We start from the raw sequence: 12,871 nt of genomic DNA, 5'->3' as shown, positions 1-12,871 counted from the left end.
GCATCCCATATGGTTCCCCAAACACCATCAGGAGTTATTTCTGAGTGAAGAGTCTGAGCATCACCAGGTATGGCCCTCCAAAACAAACAAAAATGAAAAACAGATAGAGGAGTACGGAGTAACTGAAATTTGAGTAACTGAAAGATAAAGCAGGTGACATTTAAATTAGTTTTGCTTTCAAAGATAGAATCATACCTAGTTTTGAACTTAGTGATCTGTAGTGGCCCTCTTTCTAAATCAATAAATATACAGATCTATAGTATCTTAGTCCATAGCTGTATAGTTTCCCAATATTTTGCTCTAGCGGGCCCAGTAACGTCTCCATTGGAGACTTTGTTGTTACTGTGTCTGGCATATCGAATACGTCACGGGGAGCTTGCCAGGCTCTGCCGTGTGGGCGAGATACTCTCGGTAGCTTGCCGGGCTCTCTGAGAGGGGCGGAGGAATCGAACTCTGGTCGGCCATGTTGGCTGCATGCAAGGCAAACGTCCTACCGCTGTGCTATCGCTCCAGCCCAATATTTATAAGAGTACAATTATTTGTTTATTACTGGCATGGGCACCATGAATTCTGACCTCCATCGACGATCGAGAATCAGGGACGCTGTCTCATTTGCCAAGGCATCGAAAATCAGATGGGTCAGACATGTAATGCGATTCAGAGATGACCGCTGGATTAGAGCTGTTACTGACTGAATTTCATGGGACGTCAAAAGAACAGCTGGCCGCCCACCTACAAGATGGTCAGACTTCTTCGTCAAGACCCTGAATGAATGGTTTGAGGCTCTTAGTATTCCTGAGCAAGCAGATGCTATTGGGCTACACTAGCTGGTGATAGGGATGAATGGAGACATTACTGGCGCCCACTCAAGCAAACCAATGAGCAACGGGATGACAAGTGATACTGGCATGGGCACTACAAGTGTGCTCAGAAGATCAAGGGACCCCTTCCAACAATTCTGTCAAGAGCGCCAGTGGTTCAACGTGAGGGCCTGAGGATGTAGTTCTGCTCAGGTTCGGCGATGCTAGAAACTACTCTGTGGTCCTCAGGGGACCTTGTAATGCTAGGGATTAACCTAGTGTCAGTCACATGCTAAGCCTGTGCCTTAATTAATTTCTCTCTTGCCCCAAGAGTACAATTTCTTTAACCAAAACCCTACTGATGGTCATTTATATTGCTTCCCACATTCTTTTTCTTAATTGTTTTTTCAATTGAATCACCATGAGATACAGTTACAAAGCTTTCATATTTGAGTTTCAGTTCTATCACACAATGATAGAACACCCATCCCTCCACTAGTGTACATTTACCACCACCAATGTCCCCAGTATTCTCCCTTTCCCAACCCTCTCCTTGTGTCTATGACAGACAATTTCCCCCATACTCTCTCTCTGCTTTTGGGCATTATGGTTTACAATATAGATACAGAGAGGCTACCACGTTTGGTCCTTTATCTACTTTCAGCATACATTTCCCATCCTGAACGATCCTTCCAACCATCATTGACTAAGTGATCCCTTCTCTATTCCAGCTGCCTTCTCCCACAGCTCGTGAGACTGGCTTCCAATTATGAAGCAATATTCCTGGCCCTTGTCTCTACTGCTGTTGGGTGTCAGTTTCATATTATGTTATTTTATATTTCACAAATGAGTGCAGTCATTCTATGTCTGTCCTTCTCTTTCTATTTTTTTTATAATGTAGGAGCACTGCTTTTCATTCTTAAGCTTATTGAATTGGGCATGAACTACTCATTACTTTTTAAAAAATTTTTTCATTTAATAAGTTAGTTCACAATGTTTGATTACATTCAATATTCAAACACCAATCCCACCACTATTACACCTTCCCACCACCAAATTCGGGATGTTTCCATCCTAAACCCCAATCTCTGTCCCAACACACAACCGAAATAATATATTTCATATTGTCTGTTATGAAGAACTGCTGAACATGCTTACAAAAAAGTGTTTATATAGGAAACAGTGTGAAGATTGTTCTATTTTGGCAGGAGCCATTAAGACATTCTATAGGATATCACTAACATGTTGTTAAAGTTTGGGTGATGTGAGCTTTGGTATATATATCTGAAAATATGTATATGTGCATATATATACATATAAATATACTTCCCTTTATATATATACACATATATATTATATATATACTTCCCTCTATGATTTGTTTCCTACCATCAAATGTGGTGTGGTAATTATGGAGAATGGGTAGGGAGTGTTTTATGATGTTTCACAGCCACGCAGTCCAGGAATATGTTTACTCATATGTGAGACTCGTCCTGAGCATGTGGGGAGTGGCCTTGAGCGTGGCAGCAGTTGGGTTGTGGAGGTTTTTGGCTGTCAGAGCTGGGTCCCTTGGGGCGGGGAGGGCTCTCACCAGTCCTCCCCCCCCCCCCATGATGCTCTGTGTGAAACAGCCTGGCGCGGAATCCAGTGGCACAGTCATGGGGGCCTCATGTTATGCTCCCTTTTGGGAGAAGAAGCCCTGTGATCTGGACGGTGGCCGATAGTGAGATTATCTAGTGCTAGCAGGAGGTGGCTTATGGGCGTGATCTCTGGGTCACCAGAGACTGGGGAAAGTGGGCAGAGGATCTCTGCTCCTGGTCCCACTGAGCCCAGAGTCCAAGGCCACAAATTTCCTCATTACCTGGGTTTCTTAGAACTTCACTCATGTGTGAGGCTCGGCCTGAGTCCGTGGGGAGTGGCCTAGAGCGTGGTGGTGGTTGGGTTGTGGAGGTTTTTGGCTATGGAGCTGGGTCCTTTGGGGCAGGGAGAGTTCTCACCTGCCCCTCTCTGGGGTGCCCTGATGAAGACAGCCTGGAATGGGGTCAGGACATTCTGTGGCACTCCCTTTCGGGAGTTTTAGTTTATAGTCCCTGGATCTGGGCCATTGATTAGATTACGTGACACTGGGGGAAGTTTGTGAGTGTGACTGCCAAGCTACTGGAAAACTGGGGACCTCAGGGGAGGAGGCCCAGTCCCAATCCCAGTGGGCCTGGGGCTCTCAGTGATGGGTTCCCACCTACCTCTGTGCTACAGGGTCTAACTGCATCTTTTGATCTTTTTTGAGATTTATGGGTCTCTGAAATAAGGCCAATAAAAGAGCTTATATGGCTGAGCCAGAGGTGGTTTGTGGTATGTCTCCCACATACCTAACTTTTGGCTGTTTAATTTCTTGGTAAACTTGGCCCCAAGTTCTTGAGGTCTGGCCAAAGGCAAAGCAGCAATTTGGGAGTATTTGGAAGTCTGAAGGCACCATTAGTCTGCTGATACACTCACCCAACAGCTACAGGTTGACCTGCTGGTGGTACCATACCCTCGTGTCCTTCTCTATCTGACTCATTTCACTTATCATGTGAACTCTATGACCATCCACTTATGAGCAAATTTCATGACTTCGTCTTTCCCAACAGCTGCATAGTATTCCATTGTGTAGATGTACCGAAGTTTCTTTAACCACTCAGGCACTTGGGTTGTTTCCAGATTCTGGCTATTATGAGCAGTGCTGCAATGAACATACAGGTGCAGATGTCATTTCCACTGTGCTTTTTAGCACCCTTGGGATATAATCCCAGAAGTGGTATTGTGGGGGTATATGAAAGCTCAATTTCTAGTTTTTAAAGGAATTCCCATATTGTTTTCCAAAAAGGCTGGACCAGTCAGCATTCCCACCAACAATGAAAGAGAGTCCCTTCCTCCCCACATCTGTGCCAGCACTGGTTGTTCTTTTCTTTTCGATGTCTGCCAGTCTCTGTGGTGTGAGATGATATCTCATTGTTGTTTTGATTTGCATCTCCCTGATGATTAGTGATGTAGAGCATTTTTTCATGTGCCTTTTGGCTATTTGTATTTCTTTTTTGAGGAAGCTTTTGTTCATTTCTTCTCCTCATTTTTTTGATGGGGTTGGAGGGTTTTTTTTTGTACTAGAGTCTTGGATATCCTGCATATTAACCCCTTATCAGATGGGCATTGAGTAAATATTCTTTCCCATTCAGTGGGCTCTCTCTGTATTTTGGTCGCTATTTCTTTTGAGGTGCAGAAGCTTCTTAATGTAGTTTGTTTATGTTTGTTTCCACTTGATTGGTCAGTGGTGTTTCATCCTTAAAGATGCTTTTAGCTTCAATGTCATGGAGGGTGTTGCCTACATTTTCCTCTGTCTACCTTAGCTTCGCATATTCTTCTTTTTTTTAAACATTTAAATGAATCACCGAGAGATACAATTACAGATTTACAAACTTTGATGGTTACGTTTCAACCATACAATGATCGAGCACCCATCCCTCCACCAGTACCTATTCTCCACCACTAATGTTCCCAGTATCCCTCCCACACCCCCCAATCTTCCCCCACCCCGCCTCTGTGGTAGGCACATTCCCTTTTACTCTCTCCCTCCTTTTGGGTGTTATGGTTCTCAATAGGGGTATTAAGTGGCCATCATGTTCAGTTCATAGAGCTTCCCACATTCTTGTATTAGTACCATCTTGGTCCCCCAAAAAAGATGATTTATCAATTTAAGAAAGAGGATTTTGGGGGTTTGGTGCCGCCAGCAGGTCAATCCATACCTGTGAGGCGAGTGCATCAGCAGCCTGATGGCACCTTCAGACTTCCAGATACCCCAAAATTGCTGCTGTGCCTCTGGTCAGACCCCAAAAACTTGGGGCAAAGTTTACCAAGAAAGTAAGTGGCCAAAAGTTAGGTCTGTGAGAGACACACCCACAAACCACCTCAGGTTCAGCTATATAATTGGAGGCATGGCCTCTCTGGTTCCTGATCAAACTGCTTAACAGCCATGATCCCAGAGACTCAGAGACAAATCTCGAAACCCAACAACTTTTGGCAGAAATGCTTCCAGTCCCTGCAGTAGGTTACCGCTGCTGGGCCAACCCAGGTGGGAATAGGTTTTATGCCTTGGCCTGTTCATTCTGGTGGCCCGGTGGCCACCATCCTCCAGAGGCCACTGGACTGTCAGGTTTGGGCCCACAGTGATGAGACACAGGGAGCCTCAAGGGATGGGGGTGGAGCCAGCCCTTTCCTCCCCACCCCAACGAGACCCCGAGTCGTCATCCCTGAACGGCCTCTCTGGCTCCTGATCAAGCTGCTTAATGGCCATGATACCAGAGATTCAGAAACAAATCGTAAAACCCAGTGGCTTTTGGCAGAAATGCATCAGGACCCCACAGTAGGTTACTGTCTCCAGGTCACCCCTGGGGGGAAGGGTGCTGTCCCTCCACCTGCTCCGAAGTGGCAGTTTGGTGGCTGCCATCCTCCAGAGGCCATTGGACAGTCAGGTTTGGGCCCACAGTGACGAGACACATGGAACCTCACGGAATGGGCGTGGAGCCAGCCCTTTCCTCCCCATCCCAATGAGACCACCAAGTCACCGCCCATGAACGGCCTATCTGGCTCCTGATCAAGCCATTTAATGGTCAAGATCCCAGAGACTCAGAAACAAATCTCGAAACACAGCGGCTTTTGGCAGAAATGCATCCGGTCCCTGCAGTAGGTTACCGGCACTGGGCCAACACAGGTGGGAAGAGGTTTCATGCCTTGGCCTGTTCCCCCTGGCGACCTGGCAGCCGCCATCCTCCAGAGGCCACTGGACAGTCTGGGCCCACAGTGACGAGACTTGCGGAGCCTCACGGGATGGGGAGGGGGGAGCCACCCCTTTCCTCCCCACTCCAACGAGACCCTGAGTTGCCACCCCCAAATGGCCTCTCTGGCTCCTGATCAAGCTACTTAACAGCCATGATCCCAGAGACTCAGAAACAAATCTCAAAACCCAGTGGCTTTTGACAGAAATGTGTCTGGACCCTGCAGTAGGTTACTATCTCTGGGCCGCCCCAGAAGAAAGGATGGGGGGGAGGGATACTTGGATCATTGATGGTGGAGAATGGGCACTGGTGGAGGAATGGATACTTGATCATTGTATGTCTGAAACATAAGCATGAATGTTTGCTAGTCTGTAACTGTACCTCACAGTGATACGTTAAAACAAAAAAAAAGTTCCAGGGATTAAATCTGGGTCATTTGCACACAAGACAAATTCCCCACCCACTGAACTATTGCTCTGGCCTGGCACAATCATTTTAAAGGCTCTAAGTCATTTCCTCTGCTCATATTGAAAAAGAGGGAGAATACTGTGCTTCCAGAATAGGAGAGCTAGAAAGAGAATTCATTGACTCCAAGTTGTGGGAGTTAAAAATATTTGGTGTGGACCGGTCACACTGAGACTCTTCAATAAAACCTGTTAATTTGAACATTATGGGCAGTCAGTTTTATATTCTGGGATTCTATGGTAAGAAACAGATTTATTTTGGTTTACTGGGGATCGGGTGCATTCAGGGTGGTGGTGCTTGGCTAACCATAAAGTCCTGGTATTCAAAATTGGGCCTCCTGCACACATAGCATGTACTGAGTTTGTTGATCATCTCTTTGTCCCAGAAATACCTTTTATAACGTAACATTGCCCTGTCTGCATCTTTTTTAATATTTTCCAAAAAAGTTTCCCAGGAAGACGGCAAACTTGCTTCAAGGCAAGAAAGTAGAACCTTCATCCATGCAGGCAGCTGCTGGAAGAGGTTTTCAGATTGCTTCACGTCTTTAGTATTTGAATCCTCACCATCTGATGATCAAATTCTAGTTTAAACTGGAGAGCTGTTTGTTTTCCTTTTTGAAATTTATATTAGAAATTAAGATTTACTGTATTTGCCGACCACGTTAGCCTTTTTATGAAAAAAATTGGAGGCAATTGAGATCTACTTGTCCAATGTGTCATTTTGAACACAGCAGCCAAGAGGAGGGTGGCAGCTTTATTTGTCACCACCTACTTGTGGTGACATGGAATTGCTTGCTCTGCCAAACAGACAGGGAATAGACCCAGTTGTAATGCTGGGTTTTTATAGCAGACCTGTGATGTTGAGTTATGAAAGGATTAGACAAGATTGGAGGGAAAGATAGGTGAGTTGTTTTCCTTCCTTTTGGGGGTGAAGACTTGAGGGTAGGGAAAAGTCTAGAATAAAGATGATTTTTAAAGTTCACCAGAGGCCAGAGCGATAGCACAGCGGGTAGGGCACTTGTCTTGCATGCTGCTGACCCGAGTTTGATTCCCAGCACGCCACATGGTTCCCTGAGCACTGCCAGGAGTAATTCCTGAATGCAGAGCCAGGAGTAACCCCTGTGCATCGCCAGGTGTGACCCAAAAAGCAAAAAAAAAAACACACACACAAAAAACCCCCAAAAGTTCAACAGATGCTGTGGTTAAAAAATGTGGTGGGAAATTTCTGATTTATTCCCTTTAGTCAGTTGCCAAGTCAAAAATCACAATTTAAATAATGATTTATCTAACTGGAATGAGGAGTTTATTAATATTGGACCCACCTGATGATTGTGTCTCTCAGGCATCAGCTATCACTAACCCCCTGAAGGATGTATGGACTTGAGAGTTGGTGAATTTCAGAATTGAAGCTCATATCCAATTAACAATGGTATTGACAAGTGACCTAAAATTTACAAAGCAGCTTATTCTTTCTGCTAAAACTATCAAATCTAACTGATCTACAGATTTGGATAGTATTTGGGTCTCTTCTTCTTTAAAGATGCTTTGGAACCCACACCATTTCTAGGGCAATCTGTTCTCTCTGCTGATCTTTAATAGATCTACGAGCTACCTCTAGGTCTCTCCCTGCTCATTAGACATCCCTGCGGGTCACTGAAAGGCAAGCACTTAACAAAGTGCTCCTCCCCAGGCCTTACTCAAGGCTTTAGTGGAACACGTATCCCTTCCTGCATATCCAAATTCAGGTCACATCTCCATCCTCACTGGCACCTACCGAGCTCCCCTGAATAAGTCATGCTCTGTTATTTCCAGACCTTAACAAAGACTGGTTTCTTAGAAAATGCCATCCATCTCATTCAAATGAGACTTTCATAACAAAATTCCATGGCTATGTAGTTTAAGCAATACACCTTTATTTCTCAAAATTCTGGAAGATAGAAATCTAAAATCAAAGTGTCATTTTCTTGCTGACTTGCAGGTGGTCCTCTCTTCACTGTGTCCTCAAATAGCAGTGAGAAGTCTCTCTTCCTTTTACAGGACACAGATTCATCTTCAAGGCCTCATTGAACTCTAATGACCTCCCAAAGACTCCATCTCTAAATATCACCACACTGATAGTCATGCCTTAAATTTTGGAGTTTCATGGGCACACATTCAGTTCATAGCACCAATCCTTCATTAAATTCAGGACTTGACTTAAATGTTACCTCAGCCAGAAGTGTGCCCTGAGATGCCCAAGACTTTATTTTCTTACACAACATCCATGTTTATATTGTATTGGTCACACTGGACACCAACTTTCTCCATTCCCTGGTGTCTTCTGCCTGCCAGGCTGAACTCCTGAACAGCAGGAATGGTGTGTAACTCATTGATGGATCGCTGCTACCCAATGCAATGCCTTGAACACAGTATGTGTAAGGTTTCTGTCTCAATTAATCAGGGACATGTTAATTGTTTCAAACAAAAAATGAAGACATAGAAGGTTATTTCTTGTACATAATTGTCTAGTCCAGTTGTTCAGCTGGCAGTATTTCATGGACTGATTCAAGAATTATTGTGTTTCTACCACAGACTAGGATTTTGAAACATTCTTCCAATTATCACAGGGTAATGAAAATATAAAAATAAAACAACTATCTTCTAATCATTTCTGCCTAGGAGTGACACATTTTTCTTCCAATCACATCCCACAGGATATATATGTATTTGTGTATACATATACATATATATATGAAGTGAAAGAGCTAAGAAATAGCATCTCTTCCAAGCATCTAGTACTCTCCATGGAAATAATTTATTTATTTATATTGGAGGGATGGAGCAATAGCACAGCAGGTAGGGCATTTGCCTTGCACGTGGCAGACCTGGCCAACCCAGGTCCGATTCCTCTGCCCCTCTCAGAGAGCCCAGCAAGCTACTGAGAGTATCTCGCCCGCAAGACAAAGCCTGGCAAGCTACCCATGACGTATTCGATATGCCAAAACACAGCAACAAGTGTCACAATGGAGACGTTAATGGGCCCGCTCGAGCAAATCGATGAACAACGGGAGGAGGAGGACAGTGACAGTGAGAGTGATTTATATTGGAACTCAGAGGAAACCTTATTAAATTAACTACTTGCCTGATTTTATAGAAGCAAGAGATCCAGAGTAAATAAATGGTCTCAACCCATACCATTATTTAGTTGTTCATTCATGCCCTAAGTTGTTAAATAGAAAGTTCTCTACTTTTTGAAATTGTTTATCAAAACTATGAGTTTGTGCTCCCTAGGATACAGTTCAGCCCCTGTTAAAGAGGTCACAGCCAACAGTTGTGGAGGTCTGTTTTGAGAATTGTTCAGCTCAGGGCTCTAGGATCACACTTGCCAGCTGGCTGTCACTGTCACTGTCACTGTCCTCCCATTGCTCATTGATTTGCTCAAGCGGGCCAGTAACGTCTCCATTGTGACACTTGTTACTGTGTTTGGCATATCGAATACGTCATGGGTAGCTTGTCAGGCTTTGCCGTGTGGGCAAGAAACTCTCGGTAGCTTGCTGGGCTCTCTGAGAGGGGTGGAGGAATCGAACCAGGGTTGGCCGGTTGGCCACGTGCAAGGCAAATGCCCTACCCGCTGTGCTATCGCTACAGCCCTGCTAGCTGAGAAGTAAAAATTAAATTTCATGATCTAATTTTTATCTTCATAAAATATTTACGATTAGTTGTCTGCACATCCTCTCGGTCAGAAATCATCCTTGAGTCACAGTTTGAATCTATTTAGATCAGGCAAAGAGATACTGTCTAGGTCCTATCTTCACCCAGTGCTGGTCTGGTTTCATGCCCGAGGTCAGTAGGCCTGGCTGGCATGTCTGTGTTGTTCCCAGGGCAGAACTTAAGCTAGTGCGTGGTGAGACGGAGTGAGCACAATTATTGTTTATTTGAGATGAGACTGTGACATCTGATGTTATTCTTACTGTTAACATCATTTCTAGTCTTTTTAAAAATGTATTTAAAAATTTTTCTGCATTCTTATCCATTCTCAGCATGCATTTCATGCTAAATCCAATGGGCTCTTAAAACAACTGGGGAGAAAAGATAAAAGGCAAGTTGAATAGCATGCTGGCTCTATTTGGATCTTATTTTAGGAAAGGAAAATTCAAACTTGAAAGATAGGAGTGTTCCAAATGAAGCTCAAATGGAGATAAACAGTCACATTTTAGAAGTTATTAGAAATTCCAAATGTTTATCAGCTCTTTGGCTTTTAAGTGTAATGATTTCCTAGACACTCGTATAGCTAAGTGACTTGTGCTTAAATCCACAAAGTGCAGATCAGTAAAAGCGTGTCCTTGAACTTTTACAAGATTTTCTTTTCTGTGAGAACACAGCATGAGAGAATGAAAGGAGTTCCAATGTACACAGCACATGACTCAGTAAACACGATCTTCTGCATCTCCAAAATGTCAAGGTTTTCTCTCATTGTCTGCCTTATTTCTATGACCCATTTCTCTCTCCCTGACCTCTCCAAGTCCCTTGAGAAATCATCTTTCAGAGGGTAGCCAAAGGGTGCCACAGAAATGAGGCTGCAGAGCCAGGAGATGACTCAAGTTACAGAGAATGTGATGTATAAGCACTTGGCCCAGAGTTCAGTCTCCCAGTCCTGCATGGTTCCTGAGCACTGCCAGATCCAAGCACCTCACTATCAGCTCTGCACTGCAAGACCAACATTGCAGCTAGAGACCCTGGGCTCTCCAAGGGTCCTGAAAAAGAGAAGAAAGACAAGATGTTACTGGCAAAGCCCTCCTGGAGTTCCATTGGCAAGGGACATCTCCTCACCTCCCCACCCCAATCCTACCACTGTCACTTTACACAATTTACCGAAATTGGCAGCACACATTTTTAAAGAAAAAAATGAAAGCAAGCTGTCTAAAGAGTGTTAACCCTTTGTATAATAAAGCAACATGTTCTTCATGGCTTTGGGGCTTGATTGGATGATTTTCAACATGGTTTATTGTGGACAGTTTTGTTGCGCATTCACTCCCACAGATCCCCCAACAATTTAATTGCAAGAAAAATACTAACATGGGTGACAGGATTTAACGACAGACATCCATCTGCAAAATGGATTTGCTTTTTGGGTGTCCGCCCAAATCAACTGCTACCTTACACACCTCAGCAAGGTTCTGTGAGGAGTTTGGTCTGCCTGGTGGGTGTCACACTTAGTGTGCCTCAAGAAAGGCAGAGACCTGAGCTTCTGTGATGGGAATAATCGGGTTTGTGAAACAATTTTCTTTTTTTTTTCTTTTTAATATCGGGGGAGTTCTGCTTGCTTATGTACTTGTTCAGTGATCTCTCAAAGAGAGTTCTCTGTGGACCCCAAGAGCTTGTAGCTTTCAGGGTCTACAAGTGTAGTGCGGCTGGCAGTTCCAATCTCTGTGGGCCTGTTCATACTCCTACTCTTGTCAGGAAGCCATTATTTTTACATCCTATTAGGTCCTAACGCAACAAAAACCCTGGGTGCACTGGATGTGTGTATGGAATGATCTTCTCCTCCTTCTCCTTCTCCTTCTTTCTCCTTCTCCTTCTCCTTCTCCTTCTTCCTCTTATTATTCCTCCTCTTCCTCCTCCTCCTTCTTCTTTTTGGGCTACACACGGCAATGCTCAGGGGTTACTCCTGGCTCTACACTCAGGAATCACTCCTGGCAGTACTCAGGGGACCATATGGGATGTCAGGGATCGAACCCAAGTCAGTTGAGTGCAAGAAAAACACCCTACCTACTATACTATCACTTTGGCCCCGGAATAAATGCTTCTTAATGCCAGGCTGACCTACTTGCAATGCCTTCAAAGTTGTTAGGCCCAATAACCAAGATTTCTCCCTTGACTTTTCTTTTACCACTTAGCACAGTGCTCTTGAGTTATTCCTGAGGAACTCTAGGGCAACTTTAGAGGGGGTCCATCAATCAGCCTGTAGTTAAGTCCCCCATCCTTCAGCGAGGGTGGGGGGGGGGGAGGTTCCTCCTCCAGCAGCTGACAAGCCAAGCTAAAGAGGAGTCTGTCAGGATAGCATCATCTGTCCGCAGGAGCCCACATGATTTTCTATTCACCAATCCCTGAAGGAGGAAGCCCAGAAAGGGGCAGGGGGACTTCCTCTGTGCCCTCAGAGCCTTGGTCTGTCATTCTGCTAAACAATTTCCAGCCGGTCCAAGGAGGCCTCTCTCAGCTTTGTTATCTCTGAATCTCTCTGCCACTCTTGAGAATGACTCAGAATTAATCTATATAGCCATTAAGGCCCCTATCCTTCATCTTACTAGTTAAAGTGGCTTCTTTAACTCTCGAGTGTGCTAATGGGAAAGGGGAGGGATACGGTACTTCAGGAACTGATAGCCAGAACTTACTCCTGGCTCTTTACTCAAGGATCATTCCTGGTGGGACTTGGGACAACCATATGTGGTGCTGGGGAACAAACCCAGGTCAACTGTGTCCAAGGCAAGAGCCCTACCTACAGTACTATCATTCTTCACCCTCTCCCAATATTTTAAAAATTAAATTTCAGGTAAGCAATAAAGGGCTTTTAAATCTATTTTCTAAATATACTCATTCTACTGACTCCTTAGTTTATTTACAAAACCTCACAACCCCATAACCTGTAATGTGGCTAGTAAAACTTTTTAAATACCACAGAACTGTACAACTTTGGTGCCATGAATATCAAGATTAATAGCATTATATATTTTCAGATACTATATTTAGAACCATGCTCCAAGCCCTTCATAATTTTACATCAGTGACATGGTTCTTGAAGACTATGATATATACCATCTGAATA

This window comes from Sorex fumeus, unplaced genomic scaffold (assembly GCF_029834395.1).
Source record: "Sorex fumeus unplaced genomic scaffold, SorFum_2.1 ptg000009l, whole genome shotgun sequence".
NCBI lineage: Eukaryota > Metazoa > Chordata > Mammalia > Eulipotyphla > Soricidae > Sorex > Sorex fumeus.
The sequence above is the reverse complement of the archived record's forward strand: the minus strand, read 5'-3'. Positions refer to the sequence as shown.